The sequence below is a fragment of the Anolis carolinensis genome, chromosome 6, assembly GCF_035594765.1.
Source record: "Anolis carolinensis isolate JA03-04 chromosome 6, rAnoCar3.1.pri, whole genome shotgun sequence".
In the NCBI taxonomy this organism is placed as follows: Eukaryota; Metazoa; Chordata; class Lepidosauria; order Squamata; family Dactyloidae; genus Anolis; species Anolis carolinensis.
In genome coordinates, this window is record NC_085846.1 from 15,233,591 (window position 1) to 15,255,823 (window position 22,233).

At 44.5% G+C, this 22,233-nt stretch overlaps 1 protein-coding gene across 7 annotated transcripts in view; it reads right to left on the bottom strand.

The window, feature by feature from the left end:
* The window catches only part of grin2d (glutamate ionotropic receptor NMDA type subunit 2D), a 62,647-nt gene that overhangs the window by 38,450 nt on the left and 1,964 nt on the right, over positions 1-22,233 (bottom strand). For 2 of the 7 annotated variants that reach the window (XM_062983879.1, XM_016996077.2), the window contains one exon: positions 17,238-17,326. The exons of 3 other annotated variants lie outside the window; for them this stretch is intronic. The gene's annotated coding sequence lies outside the window, so the exon portion shown is untranslated. Of the gene's footprint in view, positions 1-17,237; positions 17,327-20,904; positions 21,122-22,233 lie in introns of those variants that run through there. 2 more of the 7 variants (XM_008117244.3, XM_008117242.3) reach the window with 2 other exon arrangements.

Sequence of the window (22,233 nt, forward strand, 5' to 3'; positions counted from 1 at the left end):
CAGTAAAATGATCAAAATTGCATCAGACTCTTGCCAAACCCAGATATTTCAAAATCACAAGTATCCAGAGAATTTTAGTCCATGCTTATCTGAAAACGTATCTCGGTCCACTTCCAGGGCTCTGTCTAGAACAGCTTGACCTGTCAGAGACTTCACTGCAATGAGGTGGGTGCTAGAACATGTCATTCTCCGTTGCAATCTCTACTTCAAAGCAACTGCTTTTCTTTGCCTCATGAAAGAGCTGACTCTTCATTGGGATGGTTTCCCAGATATGTAATGAGTGACTATAAACCTCAATCAGGATTTGAACATACACTCAAAAGCTAACAACAACAAAATCCCCACATGTCACTTCAGGCAGGGCCTGTTTTCTCATTAGTATGGAGTATCTCATCACTGCAACCCAAAAGAGATTGTTTGGTGTTCCACAGTGAAGCCATCAACTGTTGAACTAACCTGAGCCCCAATGGCTTGGCGTCCCCAGACGTGCTTTCGGCAACAGTTTAGCAGTAGGTTTGTGCAGACCACTTGAAAGACTGCTTCCCTAAACCAAGTTGAGCTCCTCTCTTCAGATTATATTCTTCAACTCGGTTAATGCCTGACCAAGGCCAGGCAATTCATTGCTCCCACTTCCCCTTAGAAATAAGGCCCCATCTACACTGTCAGTATAATGCAGAATGAGCTGGATTATATGGCAGCATAGACTCATATAATCTAGTTCAATGCAGTTCAATCTGCATTATGTGAGTCTACACTGACCATATAATGCAGTTCAAACTGCATTACAGTAGAGTCTCACTTATCCAACATAAATGGGCCGGCAGAATGTTGGATAAGTGAATACGTTGGATAATAAAGAGGCATTAAGGAAAAGCCTATTAAACATCAAATTAGGTTATGATTTTACAAATTAAGCATCAAAACATCATGTTATACAACAAATTTGACAGAAAAAGTAGTTCAATATGCAGTAATGCTATGTAGTAATTACTGTATTTACGAATTTAGCACCAAAATATCACGATGTATTGAAAACATTGACTACAAAAATGTGTTGGATAATCCAGAACGTTGGATAAGCGAGTGTTGGATAAGTGAGACTCTACTGTATATGGTAATGTAGATAGTAGGCTTGTGTGCAGAATTAATTTCTTCCATTTCCTTCCGTACCTCGAGAGCACGAAACAGGAAGGGCCTCCCAGTACAAACACTCGCCTGCAATGAAAGCAAGCGGGAGCCGCTCCTGGCTCCTCCCCTACTTTTTGGCATCACAGTTTAATCTTTTTTCTTAATCCCCCAGCAAACAAAAAGAAAACCCTAATTCTCTGAAAACTACTACCAGTTACCTCTCCTCTAGAGTAAAAAGTAAAAACAGCTGTAAGGAAGCATTAAACCCAAAGCAGAAAGGAGACTGAAGCATGCAAGGAACAAAGAGGGTTTTTTTTAAAAGGAAGCCCAGGGAGGATAGCTTCAGGAGGCCATTGCTCTTCCTTACCTGGAAGTGGGAAGCCTCCTTAAAATGCCTTGGAAAGAGTGTGTGGCTGCTGGCGTAGTGTAGGCCCAGGAAAGAAAGTGTGTGCCTGCCTGCAACGCCTCTCCTCTAGAGTAAGAAGCAGGCAGCGTCAGGAACTTGCCTCCTTTAAATGCCTTGGAAAGAGTGCAAGTATCATGCAGACCTGGGAAAGAAAACATGGAAGACTGCCTGCAGCGCCTCTCCTCTAGAGTAGAAGGTAAGAAGCCTCCTTAAAGTACGCACGCCTGTCTGCAGCCGAGCGCCTCTCCTCTAGAGTAGAAAAACAGCTTTAAAAACAAGAAGCCTTCTTAAAGTGTGCACGTCTGCCTACAGCACCTCTGCTCTAGAGTAAGGAACAGCTTTAAGAACTTTCCTCCTTTAAATGCCTTGGAAATAGTGCATGTGGCGTGAAGGCCTGGGGAGAGAAAGTGCAGGCACTTGCCTGCAGCGCCTCTCCTCTAGAGTAGAAACAGCTAAAATGACGAGAAGGGGAGCCTGGGAAGCCACCTTCCCCCAATAGAAAAACGGTGTTTAGGCACCCCAGAGTGAAAACAGATATGTGCCATCCTGAATTCAGGAGGCTCCCAAAAATGGATTGGGACACCAAAATGGATCAAAATTTAATCGGATTGCACAAGCCTAGTAGCTTGTGCAATCTGTAGCTTGTGCAAAATTAGGCGTTCTTATCAATAGAACTATGGTGTCTAAATTGAGGGAAGTAATAGTTTCAGTTTATTCTCCATTGGTCAGACCTCACATGAAATACTGTATCCAGTCCTGGGCACCACAATATCAAGAAGGATATTGACAAAGTATTCAGAAAAAGGTGACCAAATAGTAAAAGATCTGGAACTATGTGGAGTGGTTTAGGGAGCTGGATATGTTGTACTTGGAGAAGACTGAGAGGGTCATTAAAGCTATGTTTAAATATTTGGAAGGAAGTTATATTGAGGAGGATGGTGGAATCTCCTGCTCTAGGGACTAGAATACAAAGCAGTGGATTGAAATTGCAGGAAAAGAGATATCAGTTAAACACTAGGAAGAGCTGTTCAACAGAGGAATATGTTGCCTTGGAGGATGATGGAGTCTACTTCTCTAGAAGTTTTTAAACAGATCCTAGATGCCCATTGGTCAAGAATGCTTTAATTTGGTTCCTGCATGTCGGGAGGTTGGGCTGGATGGGCCTTGCGGTCTCTTCCAACTCTACGATTCTCTGATTCATTGTCATATGTACAAACAATGCACATGTTATGTCTTCATGTGCCTTTCTCCATGCTACATGCATGGTTCCTACCCAAACGTTTCCAGTCTTTTCAATACTGATGGTTTGCCACCTTGTCCTTGCCCAGCAATTTGGTTGTCATTTTCTGTCTAGATCCCTCAGGCTTTTCCCCATCTTGCTAATTGGCTAATGTGGTACCATATTAATCTATGGCCCTTTTTTTCGAAGTTTCTTAGGTTCCAATTTTGAACCCCTTACTTACAGCGCATGAGCAGTTCATTTTTTGAGGCTACTGTCTTAATTTCTTCTCCTCAGTTGTCTTACATCTTCAACAGCCTTGCAGCATCCCTTCCCCACCTTTCACCCTCCATGAAACATCACACTCTTTGTACATTACAGACAGGCAATAGGCTCAGCAATCTTCTCCTTAGTATATCTTTCTCAAACCAACATCCACAACCTAGCGATAGACAAGCATATCACTTTAGGTTTCTTATAGGGTATCTCATTTTTCCAGTTTTACATATAATCTTTCCCCAAATTAGAAGTTTTCTTAAAGTTAGCATCACATTTTAGGAGCATGCTGTGTGAATTTCTTCTTATACAGTACATAGATTTTGTCTAATGTATATGTCTTTAATAGAGTGCCTTTTAAACTATTATTTTCATGAATGCATGCATTTTCCTGTGTATTTCCTGCTAATATTTATGTTGTGTGAACCTGCTTTGTTTGGTAAACTCCATTGCCAAACTGAGATAAGTGCACATTCTGAAACTTAAACATGCTTCAGTTTGTGTACTTATTCAAACATTATAATCAGATAAATTGGCATTAAGATTTAAACTGGACAGATTCCCTTCCCAACCCAGCTAGAATCCCAATCCCTTAACACAGAATAGTTCTTAGTTCTGAATGTTAAGCGTAGACATGGATTTTCTCTCTGTGTAGTTCTTACATATTGGCATCAAGACCCCTTTGTGCAAAATTATATTTATATGGTGCCTGGGCTAATGGAAATGTGCAGCTTCTCTGCAGTGTCAGCCGAGCATTTTGAAGCTCTCTTGTTTATAGCCCATCTTGTCCAGAGCACAGAATAATCCATCCTCTTCAGAGCATAGCTAAATATATGGATGAACTAAAATCAGAGTGTGGTTTTCTGCTTCATCTATCTGTGATCCCATTTCCCAGTTAGCTCCCTTCCTTATCCTGATGAGGCATTTCCTGACACCAAGCATTACAATGGCTGGGCTTTCCCAAGGTCTGCACTCCCTCCTCCTTCCATATGCCTAGTACTTCTTGTTCTGTGGACATTTCTGCATTCAGAAAAGAGCTTGGAAATCAGTAATGAAGGTTGCCTGCTTGAAACAAAGCAAGGAGGGATTGGTCTCCAGCTGTGACTTACCACCAGCCCCACAAGGAGAATAGGACCACATATGAGCTATCTGACAGAGGCCAGCATGGGGGAAGGGGGTCCAAATTCTTCCTTGTTTGACCATGGGGTGACCACTGCATCCATCTCTACCCCCCCCCCCCCCCCCGCATGTCTGCAATGCTGGCAAGAGCATCGTGATCGATTTGCTCCCCAGGGCAAGGTGTTTGAAGAGGGCATACATCAGCTGCTGAATTGGGCAAAAATGCAAAAATGATTCCTGGCAAGTGTTTGCTGTCAAGTGAACATCATATACACACCCCTGGTAGAGATCTTAGTTGTCATTCCCATCACCTCCAGGCTCTGATCTACCTGAGAAGCTGAGATACCAGCAGGGAACCAATTGGCAGTAAGGCATCGGGTACAAACACCAAAGCTAAGTGAGAAGGAGGAGGAGGCTGGAGAGGAGTACAGCCAGACATAGAATCTTAGTACCTCATCACATTACATTCTTGCTCCATCCTTGGATGCTGCCAGGACAGAGCCCATCATATGATCCAGTGGGGTTCCATCCTGTAAGTGTCCTAGGATGGAGCTAAAAGAACAACAACACTTTCCCACATGTGATGGGGAAGACAGAAATGTGGACTTTCTTCTGTGCTGGCTCCATTCTAAGCAATGAGAACATGGACGCAAAGTGACAATTTCCCCTGGTGCCTCACAGATTCACCACGCTTCCTGGAGAATTCCCCCCGCTGACGCCCACATTTTGTACCTCAATGTGATAAGTTCTTTACATACTGCAGAGTATGCTAAAAACATATGACCATGTGCAGAAATGCATATACCACTTCCACCACTACGTCCACTGCTTCCACCACTACCTCCACTGAAATCAAAGCCTGCGTATTCATCAGTGACAAACAATTAGAGCTTGAGAAATTCACTTTCTATGCTACAAATCCTTGAATCCCCCCCCCCCCCGATCAATAGGGGATTCTGAATGCTATTATCCAAAAAGTACCTTTTCAAAACTCTGCTAATAACTCATAGATTGCAAATGTGTCTAAACTTGCTTGCTGATCCAGCCCCAAGTCACCAAAATATTGACAGATGCCTATTGTTCATTGTATAGTTTTCGTTTCTGACCTTTTTAGATACTGAAAGTTGCTCAGAGCATTGCTAATGAAAAACTTGTGAGGGAATATTTGATATATTTTTGTAACCATAGCAAAAAAAGTAAACCAAACTAATACTCAAAGGGCATACTACAAATAACAACAAACCAAAAGTTCCCAACAGTAATATAACCAGCCTATGGGGCTCAGAAGATAACATTCTGAACTTAGAAAACCTGACCTCATTATTCCAGCTTAGAACTCATTTTACCCTTAGTTTCCCCATCTGTAAAATGGATGGATTTCACAAACCAGTCTAATCTTCCACCTATCCGATTCCCTGGAAAATAGAAATCTAGGCATATGTGTATATATGTGCTCCATACTGCAAAAGTAGAGCCCCAAATGGCTTTCGGTCTCCATTAAATGTGCTTTTGCGTGCATGCTAACCATTTTGCCACTTATAGCAAACCCATCACGGGGTTTTCTTGGCAAATTTGTTCAGGAGGGGGTTGCTCTTGCCTTTCTCTGAGGCTGAGAGAGCATAATTTGCCCAAAGTCACTCAGTGGACTTCCAAGCCAAGCAAGGATTTGAGCACTGATAATAATAAATAATAATAATAAACTTTATTTTTATATCCCGCCCCATCTCCCCGAAGGGACTCGGGGCGCATCACAACAGGGGCAAGCCCGAAACAATAACACAACATATTTGACAAAAGCTTAAAACATTCCAATGATACACAAAATAAAATAATGGACAATACATTAAAATCCAAGTAGATAAAATCAGAGTAATTAAAAGCAAACCAGCGGGGACAGGTTTCATAAAGTGCTGTATCATGGAAATAAGTAACAGTGATAAAGTGCCATACGCTTTTAAAACAGAAAGAAGTATTCTAATGACAGCTCTATTGGTCCTATTCATTCAAACGCGCTCTGGAACAACCATGTTTTCAATTCCCGGTGGAAAATGGGCAGGGAAGGAGCTAACCTGATCTCCTTAGGGAGAGAGTTCCAGAGCCGCGGGGCTACTGCCAAGAAGGCCCTCTCCCTCGTCCCCACCAGCCGCATTTGAGACAAAGGCGGGAGCGAGAGGAGCGCCTCCCCAGATGATCTTAGGGTTCGCGTTGGTTCGTAGGAGAGGAGGCGAGCATGGAGATAGGCAGATCCTGAACTGTTCACCTGGCATGCTAGTCCAGCGCTGTGCTGGTTCCTTCTGGTACATGGCATTTGAACTAAGACTATACTTAGGTTGTTGCCCACAAAGCTTCCTTAGCCCATTTAGTCTGTGCACCAGGGTATCCAAATGCTAGTGGTTTTTCTCAGAATTTGGGGGAGTCAGTTCTGCAGCTGCCAAAGGAAGGCCAGGGAGAGTAAGAGCATTGTGGATGAGAGGGAACACAGGCAAACAGCTTAGAATAAGAAGTTTCAGGCTGAAAAATTATTCGCAGTGCGGCTTACACGTTGTGGCAGGAACAGGAAAGACCATCCAGTATTCTGCCCACTAAATGTGTCAAGTAATAATTCTTTATAGCAGCTTCCCGACCCAAACAGCTCTGAGGCTCTTTGCATGCTCACATACAACCATACGACACCCGTGAAGCAGCTCACCAGGCATTGACACTCGCCTATTCATTCTGCTCCTCATTAAATTTATATCCTGTCTTAGCGCAACGGCTCTAGGCCACTTGCAGTCACAAAAATCACATCTTACAAAGTCATAAAACTCCTGATAAAACAGTAAATAATTACCATAAAAGCCAAAATAGAAACCAGAGCCTTAAAACAAACCAGGATAAAAGAGGTCAGATAAAGCTGATTCACAATTTAGAAATGCTCAGCTAAATAAAAACGCTTTCCGCCTACACATACACAGTTTGTCAGAGACCCTGCTCATATTTGATGCTCCCTATAATACATCATAGCAAACTAGATGACAAACCTGGTTATAAACCATATTTGATACTAACACTCACTAACTCATATGCCCTGAATTTTCACCACACACCTCTTGTAGAAGAATGTGTATATATATGCAAACACACAATGCAGCTGTGCAGAAACATTTCTCTTCCAACGTACAAAGCCTAATATCTCAGATTGTTCCACACAGCCTGTTTATTTCTTGCCTCATTTCAATTTCACCTTTTGCACTCCTAATTTGGAACTAGTTTGCAATATGGTTAAATGAGATGTTTTCCCTCCACTCCCTGAATGCATAGTCATATGCAGACTGTCCAAGCATATCTCCATTAATAATAGCAGAAGGTGCTGACATTGTATGGCCTTTAGGCACTGCTTTCCCACCATCAAATGGAAGAAGAATTAAAAGATGATACATAAGCATTCGTTATATTTTCATTAGTTTTAGCAGTGGTGATGGTACTAGTAGTAGTGACATTGCATCTCAAATGTACTAAATGTTACAAATCGATTAAAAGCAAGATAGACTATGCCCTTAAACTTGCAATCTAAAATAATAACACCAAAGAAAAATAGATGGTGAGGGAAGAGGAAAATAAGCAGAGGTAGCACTCATTCTTAAACCATCTTGTTCTTTACCGCAGATTGTAATGGTCACTACTCAGAGAGGGAAGGAGACAGATGCCAGCTGGTCTCTTAGTCTGGCAGAAGAAATGAGCCCTATCACCCCAGCTTTCCATGCACTGAAACGAGGCAGGATGGCAGCGAAAAGATTTGGCAAACTATAGTTTGGCAAACCCACAGCTAATCTTCCCATAATGTTTACTAATAAGTAAGTTCCATTCAGCAGAGATTCCGAGCAACATTAATTAAAAGTTTCCTCCTCCTGGCATCAGCATGCTTATGTTTTCCTCATGAACACTGACTGGGGGGTGGCACTTGTTAATGACAATGCTGCATAATTATTCCCTGAATATAATTTCTTATTTGCTACAGTGTCTTTTTTTTATTCCAGGTGGAGGAAAGTGTTGATAACTTATTAGCTCTTATTATTTTTCTTATTTTTCTTTTAGTGGAAAAGGGCTATTTCAATAATAATTATAGAAAGCCTTCTTGTCCCAAGGAACATAAATTGATATTGTAACAAATCAGAAAGATCATTTAAGGAACAGCTAAAAGGCTGTTTGTCACTAACCAGTTTTCCTGGACAGTTGGGAGCAATAAAGTAGGATGAACTTGTAAACAGGAAATCTTTAATTAAAGGCAAAGGAGCTCTTAAGAAACGTTGCCAATCATACTAGAAAGGTGGTGGTGCAATCTAAATGTTATTACACACACCTCCATATATATCACTACAAATCAAAGCTGAGAAAAAGTAGACTAGAAAATGGGAAGATAATACAGAAAATCATGGAAAGCAACAGGACTACAGAGAGTTTATCTGGATGATCCATTAATTGGGTAAGTGCAAGGTGGCAATTGGCAAGAGAAGGTTGGTAATCAGAAACACATGGTGATTAAATAGTACAAAAAACTTATACTTCAGGCAGATAAAGCATATACATGTCTTTATATATGCTGATACACAAGCTAATATTTTAATTCAAAATTCATGGTTAATAAAATCTGAAAAAATTGGTTTTTGTATAATCTTTTATACAATATTCCTCAAAGCCACAGGAATTTTGGGGGCTGTGGTCCAAAAATAATTTTTCCATACACATTTATAGGGAAAACATGCTCAAATCTACACTGTGGTAGTGCTTCCTTCCTCACACAGCTCTGTTAGCCTCTGCTAATTTAGATCCTGTTGTTCCTCAAGTGTCCATAATCACAGCTGCCCTGTAGATTTCTACTCATAAATAGAGAAATGTCCTCTTGGTTCAGATACTAGAGTGCAAAAATGCAACAAGAAGCCCAAGTAAGACAGTCAGCACACAGGCAAATGCACATACCTCTGAATGTTATTTATGCAAACCCAGAAGTCACAAATGTCAATTACTGAGACAGCTGGGTTTCCTTTGTTGATCCCAGCCTGGGGCCACTTGAGAACAAGACTTGATCCTCAGGTAGAGATGGGTCTACAAGTGTGATCCCGGCTGGAAGAGAGGAGGTTAAGCCACATCCCCATGCCTCTTTGCTGAGGAGACAGTAATTTCCGCAATCACAGAAGTGTTTCTATTCCTGGGAGTGCAATCAGAAGCCGGCGCTCTGCCCAGCTCATCAGGGCCTTGTGCAAGCAAAGACTCCCCCGTTCTGCTCCTATCAACCCACCACCAACAGGAAAAAGAAGGGGCACCACTCTGTCTCGTGGTCTCAAGAAGGAGCGGGGACATGGGCGTCTGCACAAAAATCCACTCGGCAGCACTGCTTCAAGTACCACCTCTTACATGGACTTCTAGTATAATCTTGGAAGAGTTGCCTTCACACAACCAATTTGCCCTGCCTGTCAAATGGGAATAATAATGATGAAATTCTTCCTAGATCTTTTTGTTAACATGAAAGGTTTGTTGAAATCTAAAAGATGCTTCCTAATTGGACAGAGGTGAGCAGTACACAAATCTAACCACAAGTAGGAATCCATGTCCTCCTTGAGCATGCTACAGGGTTTTCATGAACCCTAACTCTACTTCACATTATACGAAACATGAAAAGTAAAGAGTCAAGCTGATAAAATGATTGCAGGATGAAGTTACAGTAGATGTGGGAAGAGGTCTCCACTTAGAGATAATGTTCCCTGAGCGATCCTTGGGCCAATTCTATCACATTGCGTTATTTGGAGGGCAAAAATCAGAGAGGAAGAGAACCTCTATGCCACACTGGGTTTCCTGGAAGGACAAAATGAAAATGCAACCAGTAAGGATAAATTTACACCTTGATAGGGAAATCACTTCTGTTGCAGGAATTAACCTGCCAGCAGGAATTTCAGTGACAGGTAAAACACCCCATAGAATATGTAGTCTCAACCCAAAAAGTAGTAGAATGGATCCTCATACATGCAGCTCTCTACACCCACACTACATCACAGGGAGAAGCCCTGATTCATCTCTTCTGTGTAGATCCCACACTCTCCCAAGACCACAAGAGGACTTCCTAATGCTCAACCCCCACATTTCACAAAGGCTTCCCTTGCCCAGCCGTGGCCACATCCTCCTTCTTTCCTCTCTCCTCAGTTCCTTCTCTTCTCTTCCTCCTCTCCCCTCTATTTGGTTCCTGCTGGAATTATTGATTTTCCTGCCTTTTCTTTCTCTCCCCTCGGGGCCCCGAGTCGTGCTGCGTTTTTGTCCTTTTTCTCGCTTTTTATTTCCTGCGCGCGTCTCAGTTGGAAGAACACAGAAACGAACATGGCCCCTGGGTGTTTGACATCGCTGGTTGGATGCCACACACTGGGGCAAATGGCCTCTGCGTGCCCTGGCCAGACAGCACTAGCCCAACTGGAACTGAAAGGAACCACTGCCTGCAGGGAGAAGCTACTGGGGCTGGAATCCATTCCCTTCCTTTGCTAACAAGGGGTGTGCCGTGGATTGCTGCTGATACTTCGGGGTACCTTAAAAGCATCGTATCACCTAGTCTTAAGTTTCTCTGTTATGGGGATTCTTCTATCTGCCTCTAGGATGGAGGCTGTGAGCTGGACACTGGGATACAGTTGGGAAGCTTCTTTGGGAGATTTCTAACAATCTATTAATCTGAGAAATCCAAGTATTGAGGAGGAAAGGCATGGAGCAAATACCTAATAGGTATCTGCAGTGGGACTAGAGTCTTCTAGGAGTCCAGTTTAGAATACCTAAATCTCACCTCTTGATTTCACATTGTTCTTTGGACTAAGACTGAATTGCACCTAATTGTTGTGGGGAGTCCACTCCCATTTGAAGATTTCTAAACCATTAGGAGGAATCACATGGTTAAGCTTATTGTCTCATGGGCAGCATTAGCAAGACAGAGGGATACAGGTTTGGGAAGCTATGGCTGGGGACATCCGTGGAAATCTCCAGTCAACCCTGAGTATTTCTGGTGAAATCTGATCAGGAAGCAGTAGCATGGAAACAGCCCTTTTCCTGTGCCCCTGAATCCTTATATTAAGATTCAAAAGTACCCAGGATGATCCAGGGGTGTGAGGCAAGGTAAAAAGTTGTGCGTAGACATGTGGGTGGATTAGGTTTGAGTGTAAGCACTAGGATATTGGATACCACACAGACCTGTTCCAGTCACTACCCAGCGAGACCTGATATGGAGATCTTATTTCTACATGAAGGGGATCAGGATCTGAGCTCAGAAAAGTTACTTTTGGACTACAACCTTCAGAATTTCCCAGCTATACAGAATCCATCAACGGCTATGTTGGAAGGGGGTTCTGGGACTATAATATTATGGACCACATGGTCAAGATGCAGTTTTCCCCATATATTTTTGGGCAGGAGAGTTAATGTTCTGTTGGTGATGATTCCAACTCTGATTTTCTTAGCAAGGAAAGTGAGGGACAGACAAAGAAGAGAGTTCTGAATCTGACCATAAACTCACAAGTGCTCTCTTTCATTCAGGACTCACTAAACCAGATGCTTAGTGAAAGATCCTTCTCCATGTTTATTCTCCCAAGTGACAGGTATTCAGGGGTACGTTGCCTCTACCTGTGAAGGTTCCATTGGGTCTTTGTGGCTCACTGCCATTGACGGATCCATATTAGCTATTAGAATATTATTTGTTTAATCCCACCCACCCGTTTTAAAACCATCTAAGCTCCATGGCAACATATCGTACAGCAGGGAAACCCACCAACTCACTTCTGCATTTCATGAAGGAGACAGGTTCTTCCTTTTGGCTTTCTTGAGACTGCAGCCAGACATTTTAATTTGTTGGCACCCTCCCCCCGCCCACCCATAGTACTAGTATGATGCCTGTGTGAGAAGAACTTCGCTACATCCACTATGCATAATTGCATAGAAGACCCATTATGTTGCTTCCTCACTTCTCCCCCAAACTAAAAAGCCCCCAGTGGTTTCTGTTTAGAGTTTCAAGGCACTCTAATTTGTGGGGAGAGGGGTAGAAAGGCAGGATTCATCAGACCCCGCTTCCCTTCACAGACACGGTGCATCGATGAGAGACACACGACTCAGAGAGGTTTAATCAAAGTCGGCAGGTTTCATTTCCACCTGCCAGTCGCCTGCAGGAGTGAAATCCCCCTGGATCACAGCAGGTTTGGGGAGAGGAAGGAAAAAGAGGGGGGCCACGGCAGGCTGCAAGGGGAAGGAACTTTGTTTTGGTGGGGAGGAAGCATTATGTGCCAGGAGGAAACAATCACCAGATCCTCTGGGCCAGAGGGGAGATGAGGGGTTCCAGGGTTTTGTACGTCAATTTCATGCCTCCCACAAACCCTTAATCCCATCAAGTGACGCTCACAGCCTCTTCTCTGGCTGTAATTAATTTGGAAACCACATGCGCGCGCACACTCGCACACTCAAGACTTGAGCACAGAGAATTTCTGTCTCCTGATACCTCATAATCCCAGTTTGCTACTTTCCCCATCACTACCCACAACCTCCATCTGGGCTTTCTTTTCCTTGTTCTACTCTGTCTCTTCCTCCAAACATACATATCTCACCTGTGCCACCCACCCACTGAATCTGAGCTAGGCTTTAGCCCTGGGATGTGCAGAGATGTGTCAGACCATGTACAGAGTGCATTTTATGTATCAGCATATTATTAGGATGCTCTGTAAGATCTGACTTACAGAGGGGAAGGATTCATTCAGAGAAACAATAATTTAAAAACAAAGCTTTCTGCCGGAATGGTTAACTCCTAATATGTGAGATGCTTGTAACCCAAGCCAGCCTATGGGGAACAGTCTTGCAAGGTAGAATTCATGTTCTAGATCAAGCAGTGGTTGTGTTTCTTGCTTTCTTGCTGCAAAGAGAAGGGAAGCATTCTGTGCACACTTGTAACTGGGACTGAAATTAGGTTGGGGTTTGAAGTGTTCAGATGGCCAGGATCAACTTGAATCCACATCTGCCTGCGCCCTCCTGCCTTCAACATCCGCAACTGTAATGCACACTCTTTGCTTCTTAGCACCCGGCAGAAGTGGATCCCTGCCCAAAGCAGCTGCTTCCCGAGTCCCTTTCATCCCCTTCTCTCCATTGGCAATGGCCCTCTTTCCCAGCTGTTTTGGTGTGTGCACAGATTTTGTGCAAAGCTGCCAAATGCTCTGGCTTCACACTGGATCACCCCCCTTCCTACTTCCTGGAACCTGGACAAGAGGCCACTTTTGCTAGCACAGCTGTGCCTGGCACTTCTTGAAAGCATCCCCCCCCCCCCCCCGGCCTGCATGCTCTCTGCTCCTCTCTGGAACAAGGGGAACCTTTGCATCAGTCCCCATTAGTAGCTTGCTCTAGTAGCTGGAAAGGATCTGGAGGAAAGGGGTGGATGGGTCGGCAGATGTTCCAGATTCCGCAATCCTCTTGCTTTTTAGCTTTTCTCAGAGAAGAACAGGTGGGGGCTGATGGCAGCAGAGAGATAAATGAATGGTTAAAAAGGAACATTGAGACTGCATTTATAGGGTGGTGGTGGGGAAAAGGACTGAGGGTGATAAGCTGGCAAAGGCATTGCCAAACAGAACTGTAGCAAGACATCAATAAGCAGCACCTTTGCTTTTCTGCAAAAGAGGGTGGGCAGAGCTATTTAAAAGTGGCCGCTGTCTGCTACAACATTTTTTTTCTGAATGGCTGTTTCTGTATCCTAGAAAAAGTATGTCCATGTAAAACATATTGGTATAACAGCTGAGCTGAAATGTATATGGAAAGGAGAAGAGACGCTGCCTTAAAATTAGATGCAGGAAGATTCATGTTAACTCCTGGGAGGGTGAGATGTTTCAGCCAAACAAGGCTTTTGCTGGGCTAGGAGTTTATCTATAAGAAATTGTACTGATCTACTGGCGACATGTGTTTACAGGGTGGGGCATGTGCACAAGATTAATATTGGCAGCTACTATCAGATAATCCATTGACAAGTGAAGAAGGCACCTTCCTTACTCTTTTCTTCCTGAGCATCAAAAGACAATACTTTAATTTCAGTTTAAAGCAATAGGTTAAATTTTTGATGCCATGTCTAAAAAAAAGGCCACAAAATATTGTGCAAAATATATTTTAAGTATATGCATGTATATGCATTGATGACAGTCCGATATCATATGGGATATAACAGCATAGGTTGGAGGGCTGTGAACTTCAAAGAGAGCACAGGAGCGCCTTATTCTGGATCAGGCTATTAGTCCATCTCCCTCAGTGTAGTTTAATATCTAAATTCTTTGCTGATTGACATCAGCTCCTCAAGGTTTCAGAAAAGGGTCTTTTCCAACTCTATCTGGAGATGATGCACATTGAATCTGGAATCTTCTGCAGGTAAAACATGTGTTCTCTTGCTGAACTGTAGCCCTTCTTTAGATTTAATGACCAATAAGTAGGTGTTTTTTTAATTAACAAAAAAAAAGAAAACTTGAAGAATGTGAACAGAAGAAAATATCATCAGATGGTGCAGTGTAACAGGTATTCTACAGGAATGACAGGTGTTTTGCATCAGGTTGGGCAGGTGCTGTAGGACTGAAACTTGCAGCCTTAGCCAGAATAGTCAGTGGTGGGAAATATTGGGCATTTTAGTCCATAAATATCTGGAGCGTCGTATTTTGCTGATCCTATTATATATGAGAGTGTGCCTGAAGTAATGCATCAAACTTACAGCATGTAACCGGTTTTACAAACATGTAGCCATGTTGTTTTGTGGAAATACTGTGGGAATGACATGACTATAATGTTCACTGACTGTTAGTACAGTGGCATAAGCCATAAAGGAGGAGTGATTATATTTAAACTGGTATGCATATCCTTCTATGTAGGATTCAGGCAGAGAGGCTAGGTAGCTATATGTGGTCATGGTAATGTCAGTGCAGAAAGTAATGGATGACCACAAATTCCTATACGGATACCTGACAGTATGAATTAGCACCCTGAAAACCATGTCCCTATACTCTACACATGCACAGGGGAATAAATAGAGTGATGACATGCTGTAAGTAGTGTAGCTCTTGCGAAAGGCACCCGTGGCAAATCATGGTCCTACAATTCCCTAGTGACCCTAGGAAGAAATACTGAGGTAAAGGCCAAAGTCCTGCTCACAAAAGCATCTATATTTCAAGTGTACGGTAAGCATGTGGAAATGTGTATAACAAATGCTAGCGATTGTGCATATTCCTTAGACATTATGAGGAATGTTTATTTGGATTTATTTTCATGATTTAGTCACTTAATATGTATAATTCTCATTTTTAAATCCTTGACTAGTGACTGGAGGATGTGCACAATGGAGAATGTGCACAGTGGCTGATCTAGAAGTGCAAAGCTCTGTTTGTGCAGTTAAGTCGCACCCAACCCCCAACTTCATTTGGATACAAGGCATATCGCTTGGGCAATGTACAAGCTCCCCTGTTCATGCCATTCATTTGCATCCATTCTCCAGAGTGTTTAAGCGAGTTAGCACAGTGGCAAATGTTTATGCATATTCTCCATTTGACTCATATTAAGCAGAAGGCATAGACATATTATTAATTAAAAGTGTATCACTGCGATGAAAACTGCCTGCAAAAATGCACAAGCAAACTACTGATACAGATAGAATTAAATGACTGTTTTGAGAACATATGGGTTTGCTATGTGTGTGACCATGGCCTGATGGCGTATTGGGGGAAAACATGGAAATACAGGTAGAAAACTGGGATTGCAACAGACCAGTCTATGTTTCATCAGCTTCTACTGACTGGATTCAGAGCTCAGTAGTACTGTAGTCTCCTGGCTGTGTGCCCTTCTCAGACATGTTCATCCTTCTTCTGTTACTGCTAGTGGTAGCACCATTCCCTGTTTCTTTAACAATACTATCAGTGCATTAGTGCACAATAGCTACTAAGTCTATGCAGCACAATTTGCTGTGTGCCTGGAAATCTCTCACCGACCACACCCAAACAAGCTAATCTGTTGCTAGGAGTTTCCTCCATCAGCCAACACTTCTTCAGGGGCGAAAATGTGTAACCGAGAAGAAAAATCTACAAGTGACAGGGAAAGAAAGTAATTCTTAATCTCTGTGTATTTGGAGGGTTTCTTTCTTCTTTGGGAGAAAAAGTGGACTCCATACAAAAGAAGAACTTTGACAGAGGACCAAGAGAGCAAATGTGCTCAACCATCCTTTCCTGCCCCGTCCTCTCTGCAGATATCCAATATCACCATGTTGTGCAAAATGAGTATCTGAGGCTGAGGTATATTTGCCCAAGGCCACTGAGGGAGTTCATGGGTGAGATGAGTGATAGTGGTTATGTTACAAACCCAAATGTCCAGGGTTCTGTGGCCAACTCCTGCATGCTACAGTAGTGGAAGCGATCGGCAAGGGAGCAATCCAGTTTGAGGCATTTCGTTGTAGAGGAGAAACATCCACTAAAACAGCCACATGCAGTGTATGCGCGCTCACACAAACACACACACACACACAAAGAACCTGAAAAAGACAGCTATTGATATTGGGCAAACTCATGCCAGAAGAGTCAACCAAGCAACGCATACAGTCAAGAGAAAGAGGAAGAATCTGCAAAACAGACAACCAGAGGGCAGAGACAGCTGCTGATCTACACACAGAGTCAGAGGAAAGACAACCAGCCATGTGCACAAAGGGTAGAAAGGGAGCCTGTTGACACAGGCACACACAGCAGGTGAGATTCGGCCCCTGCGACACCCACACAAAACCAGTAAGGGAAGATCGTCAGCCACTGATGTGCCCAAAGTAGCAGCCAGGAGAATTATTGACACACATGCACGGTCGGAAAAGAAAAGCAGCCACTGATAGACGCAAAGCTCCTTCAAGGACACCCTTCCTTCATAAGAAGCTCACACTTCTTGCATTTGAACACCCAGCCAGCCCCCTTGGGGAGAAAAGCCTGCAGACACATGAGAAAGAAGCACGCTCACAGGAACGACGTGGCCGGCAACGTGGAGCCCCAAGCGTGCATGTTCACAGACAAAGATACACTCAGAGGTCATAGTCACCATCAGGCTGGGCCATACCAGAGATCCATCTTAACCTAGTCTCCAGAATCAGGCAAGGAAATCTCGCTTCGGCCTGCAGAGCCCCCCATCTGGCCCCATTTCCAATCCTAGGAGAAAGGGGCAGAAACATCTTTGTGATTGGCAGCCATGGATTGACCCTGGAATTGCAGAGAAGGTAGGCCAGCCAGTCAGCAAGCATTTTACCTTTACGATGTACCAAGCACCCGGCCACCCACCCTGAAAACCAGACTGAAAAAGAGATTAGAATGGAAAGCATTTGTGCATCTTTTAGAAAAAGCCTTCATCTCTATCGGGATTCCCCATATCTGACTTGGAACACAGTTTTCTAAGGAAACCACACTGGTTATTATGATATTACAGTATCCTCTGCCATATCTCCAGAGTTACAGACACCTTGGCATCAGGTGACCTCACCTCCCCATCATTGTTGGTTGTGTTCAGTCTTATCCTGTCCTTAACCATGTTCCTAAATATATTACTCCTTTGAAAAGCAAGAGCAACTTGAGCACCTTATCATATGCAGAATCTTGTGACAATGGGTTCCACAGGTCATTCATGGATTGTGTGTGAAATACAGGAAAGAACTCTATCTTGAGGATATCTAGAAGGTAGCAGGTGACAATAGAGCAGAGGAGAAGGAACACTGAATGGAACACACATACATACACACGCACACACCAGCTAACAAGCGGTGCTATTTCTTCATTCATAAACCCCAAGAATGTCCTGGAATAGTCCTCATCATTCTTCCTTTGACACAGCACCTTCTAGCTTGCTGCTAAGGAAACACAATACTCTGTTTCCCGCAAAATAAGACAGTGTCTTATATTAATTTTTGCTCCCAAAGATGCTCTAGGTCTTATTTTCAGGGGATGTCTTATTTTTCCATGAAGAAGAATTCACATTTATTGTTGAACAAAAAAAATGAACATGTATTATATACTGTACAGTAGTTGTCATCACAAACCAGCATAACCAGACAAGCTGTGAATCCTACCAAGAATTTCTTGTTATTGCCATTATTTCCATGTACAGCAATCTATGGTACGTACATTTACCGATCTTGCATGCTCTGGTGTTCTGTTCAGCAGGCATGCTTCCAAACAAAAACTTTGCTAGGTCTTACTTTCAGGGGAGGTCTTATATTTAGCAATTCAGCAAAATCTCTACTAGGTCTTATTTTCTGGGGATGTCTTTATTTTTGGGGAAACAGGGACAATATGTACAAGCACCAAAGTTATGGCCATCTTCTTAACCTACTACCTCACCATCTTGGCTTCCAGCTTTTCTCGCTGGGCAAGCAATGAATAACGGGCTCCTTTTCAGCATCCCCCAGCTAATCCTTCTGCCCTCTTCCTTCCAGAGGGACCATAGCTTTGGTGGAGCATATGCTTTGCACAAGAGAGCTGCTGGGCCCACTCCTGAGCATCTCCAGTGAATAGCCAAGCGAGGAGGGCAATGGCCCAGAGGACCTCTCTCTGCCAGAGACCTCAGAGACCTGGTGTGAAGCTGTATCTAATGTCCCTTCTCTTTTCCCACTCCTGAATAATTTTTAGCACACCCACCCATCCATTCTAACACACACAAAACACTGCATTCTTATTTCGATGGCATAGGAAATTGAAAGCTCTTTCTACAGGGCGACATTAAGTTTATGGATGAACAAGAGTTGCATATAAGTCGCGGGAAGGCCAGGATTAGCGCTTGCGTGCCTGAGGTCTGGGGCCCTGACGAAAATCCACACACCTCACCTGTGGTTTTGTATCTGTCCTAGTATCATGGGTTTTTTAAAAAAAAGGAATGTAGGGACAACCCCTGCCTTGTGCTGCCATTTCAGCATTGGGAAAATGAGGAGGAATTTGGGGAGGAAAGAAACCCAATGGAGAAAGCAGGTGTCTTCTTGAGTGGAGAGCCTTTCCGACAAAGCAAAACCACCGCTTTGGGGGGGAAGGATTGCATAGGGGGCCAAGAAGAGCAGGCAGGGGTTTCTCTGTGTGTGTCTGTATGTATATGTGTGTGTGTGTTTAAGAGAGAAGTGGTTGCTTGTATGTCTGTGGAAGGTGTGCGTGTCCTAAGCAGAGAAAGGGAAGGCGACCAGCGAGGCACATGCTGTAATGATGGCAGGGAATAGAAAGAGGGCTCTCCTGGCTAAGCTTTTGGGGTGCTCTGGGGAATGGATAGGGGAGAGATGAGCGGAAGCAGAGGCAAAACTCAATTTTCTCAGCCTTTGGGGAAAGGGAGAGGGCAGGAAGGTGAAACCAGCTGGGAAGTCTGCCTTCACCCTCCAAACCTTGCTGCAAGATTTTGGACACATCCACTCTCTGCTTATCGATATCTCTGGAGGAGAAAGGCAGATAAGATAGGCCCAGGTATAGGATGTGCCTACTCCTTTTTTTAAAAGCCAAATCCTGTCATAACTTCATATTGGAGCCTTCCCACCCAGAAGAAAACCCTGCTCAAACTTCCACCCCCACGAAAAGCGGAAACCCTGGGCCCTTCCACACAGCCCTATATTCCAGAGTATCAAGGCAGAAAATCCCACAATATATGCTTTGAACTGGGTTCTCTGAGTCCACACTCAGATAATGTGGGATTTTCAGTCTTGATATTCTGGGATATAGGGCTGTGTGGAAGGGTCCCTGGCAGAGAAAGACAGGCAGGCAGATGGGAGACCCAGGCCCCTTCCTCGGAGCGGAATGAAACCCCACCTTATCTGCTTTGAACTGGGTTATATGGCAGTGTAGACTCAGGGCCCTTCCACACAGCCATATAACCCAGGATACCAAGGCAGTAATCCCATAATATCTGCTTGGAACTGTGTTATCTGAGTCCATATTCCAGTTCAAAGCAGATAGTGTGGGGTTTTATTCAAGGGGCCTCAGATAACCCAATTCAAAGTAGATATGGTGGATTATCTGCCTTGCGATTCTGGGTTATATGGCTGTGTGGAAGGGCCCTAAAAAGGATTGAGGCTCCTTCCATACAGCTGAATACAATCCACATTGAACATATGGCAGTGTGGACTCACACTCTTCCTCATACAGCTGAATACAATCCACATTGAACTGGATAATATGGCAGTGTGGACTCACACTCTTCCTCATACAGCTGAATACAATCCACATTGAACTGGATTATATGGCAGTGTGGACTCACACTCTTCCTCATACAGCTGAATACAATCCACATTGAACTGGATTATATGGCAGTGTGGACTCACGCTCTTCCTCATAAAGCTGAATACAATCCACATTGAACTGGATTATATGGCAGTGTGGACTCAGATAACCCAGTTCAAAGCAGATACGGATTATCTACCTCAATATTTTGGGTTATATGGCGGTGTTGAAGGGAGAGAGACCCCAGAAAGAGCCTCCTCACTCAGCCCTCCTCTTCTTTTTCTCTCTCCCAAGCTTGTGAGGGGAGACCAGCCCTCATCTCCCCCCCCCCCCCCAAATTTCCCCTCAGCCCTTCGACGGGGAGACCACCCCAAAGCATAAATCCCTCAAAACGCCCACATTTGGCGGCTTCCATCCCGGCGACCTGCCATCTTTGGAGAGGTGTGGCCCCTTCCATGGCGGTGGACCAAACCTTTGAGGGGGAAGAGGCAGAAAGGGCTCCTTTGGCGGGGTTCCTTCCTCCTCCTCCTCCTGGCCCTGCTCACCTCCAGCGGCGTCTGCTCCCAGCCCAGGCGGGCCCAGGGCGCCTCTGCGGCGGCGAGCCCCCAAAGAGAGCGCGGGGCTCCCCTCTGCCTCAGAGGCCGCCGCCTTGCCTGCCTCGACGCCTTTCCCTCCTTTCCTCGAGGGAAGAGAAGCCTCGCCTCCTGCGCGGGACTGGGGCGCGCTCCTCTCCGCCAGCCCCACGCGTGACCGCCCCACGCTCCTCCCCCCCACCCTAAACTCCCCCTCCCTCTTTTCCTTCCCCTCCTCTAACCACTAGGCCGCCTTCTCCTCGGAGGGGCCCACCCACGCGAGTTTCCTCGTGGGAACGGCCCTAGTAGCTCCTCCGGACCCCGGACCTCTTCTAATGCAACAGGGAAAGGCGGGGAGGGAGGAAGGAAGGAAACATTTCCCCTCATTTGTGCCGTCCTTCGTGGGGGGAGAAGGTCAACAATGAAAAAACAACCCACAGTCTCGTTTTGCTTTGTTGTTGGGGCTTTTTTTTTGGCTAGACGACACTGCAACGGAGCCTTTCTTTGCAGCCGCATAGAATGGATAGATATTCGGGAATTCTGAGTAGGAAAAGGGTTAACAGGGGGATCAACGCCATGCCACAATAGGAACACCAGCATCATCACCACCACCTTTTTAGGAGTATCTCACCCTTTTCGGAGCCCTTGGCTTTCCCAGCAAAGCCAGCCTCTCGGGTGAGGGTTAAAGAGGGGGGAAATGCTTGTGAAAAGTCACATTTCAACTCCTGATCTAGAGGCTTGCCTTCACTGGGTTGCTGTGAGTCTTCTATCCGTCTATCTCATCCAGCCTCTATCTGGGTTGCTGTGAGTTTTCCGGGCTGTATGGCCATGTTTCAGAACCATTATCTGGGGTTTATATATCTCTGGAATGTCCAGGGTGGGAGACAGAACTCTTGTCTGTTGGAGGCAAGTGTGAATGTTGCAATTAATCACCTTGATTCGCATTGAATAGCCTTGCAGCTTCAAGGTCTGGCTGTTTACTGCCTAGGGGGAGGGGAATCCTTCCACTCATTCCCCTCGCATTGTAACTGAGGCAAGTGTGAATGTTGCCACTGGCCTCCTTGATTCGCATTGAATGGCCTTGCAGCTTCATGGTCTGGCTGTTTACTGCTTGAGGGGAATCCTTCCATGCATTCCCCCCGCATCGTAACTCTGTTTGAGGCAGGTGTGAATATTTCAATTGGCCACCTTGATTAGCCTTGCAGCTTCAAGATCTGGCTGTTTACTGCCTGGGGGGTGGGGGTGGAATCCTTCCCTGTACGCTTCAAACCCCTAAACTGGAAGGGGACCCGAAGAGACCAC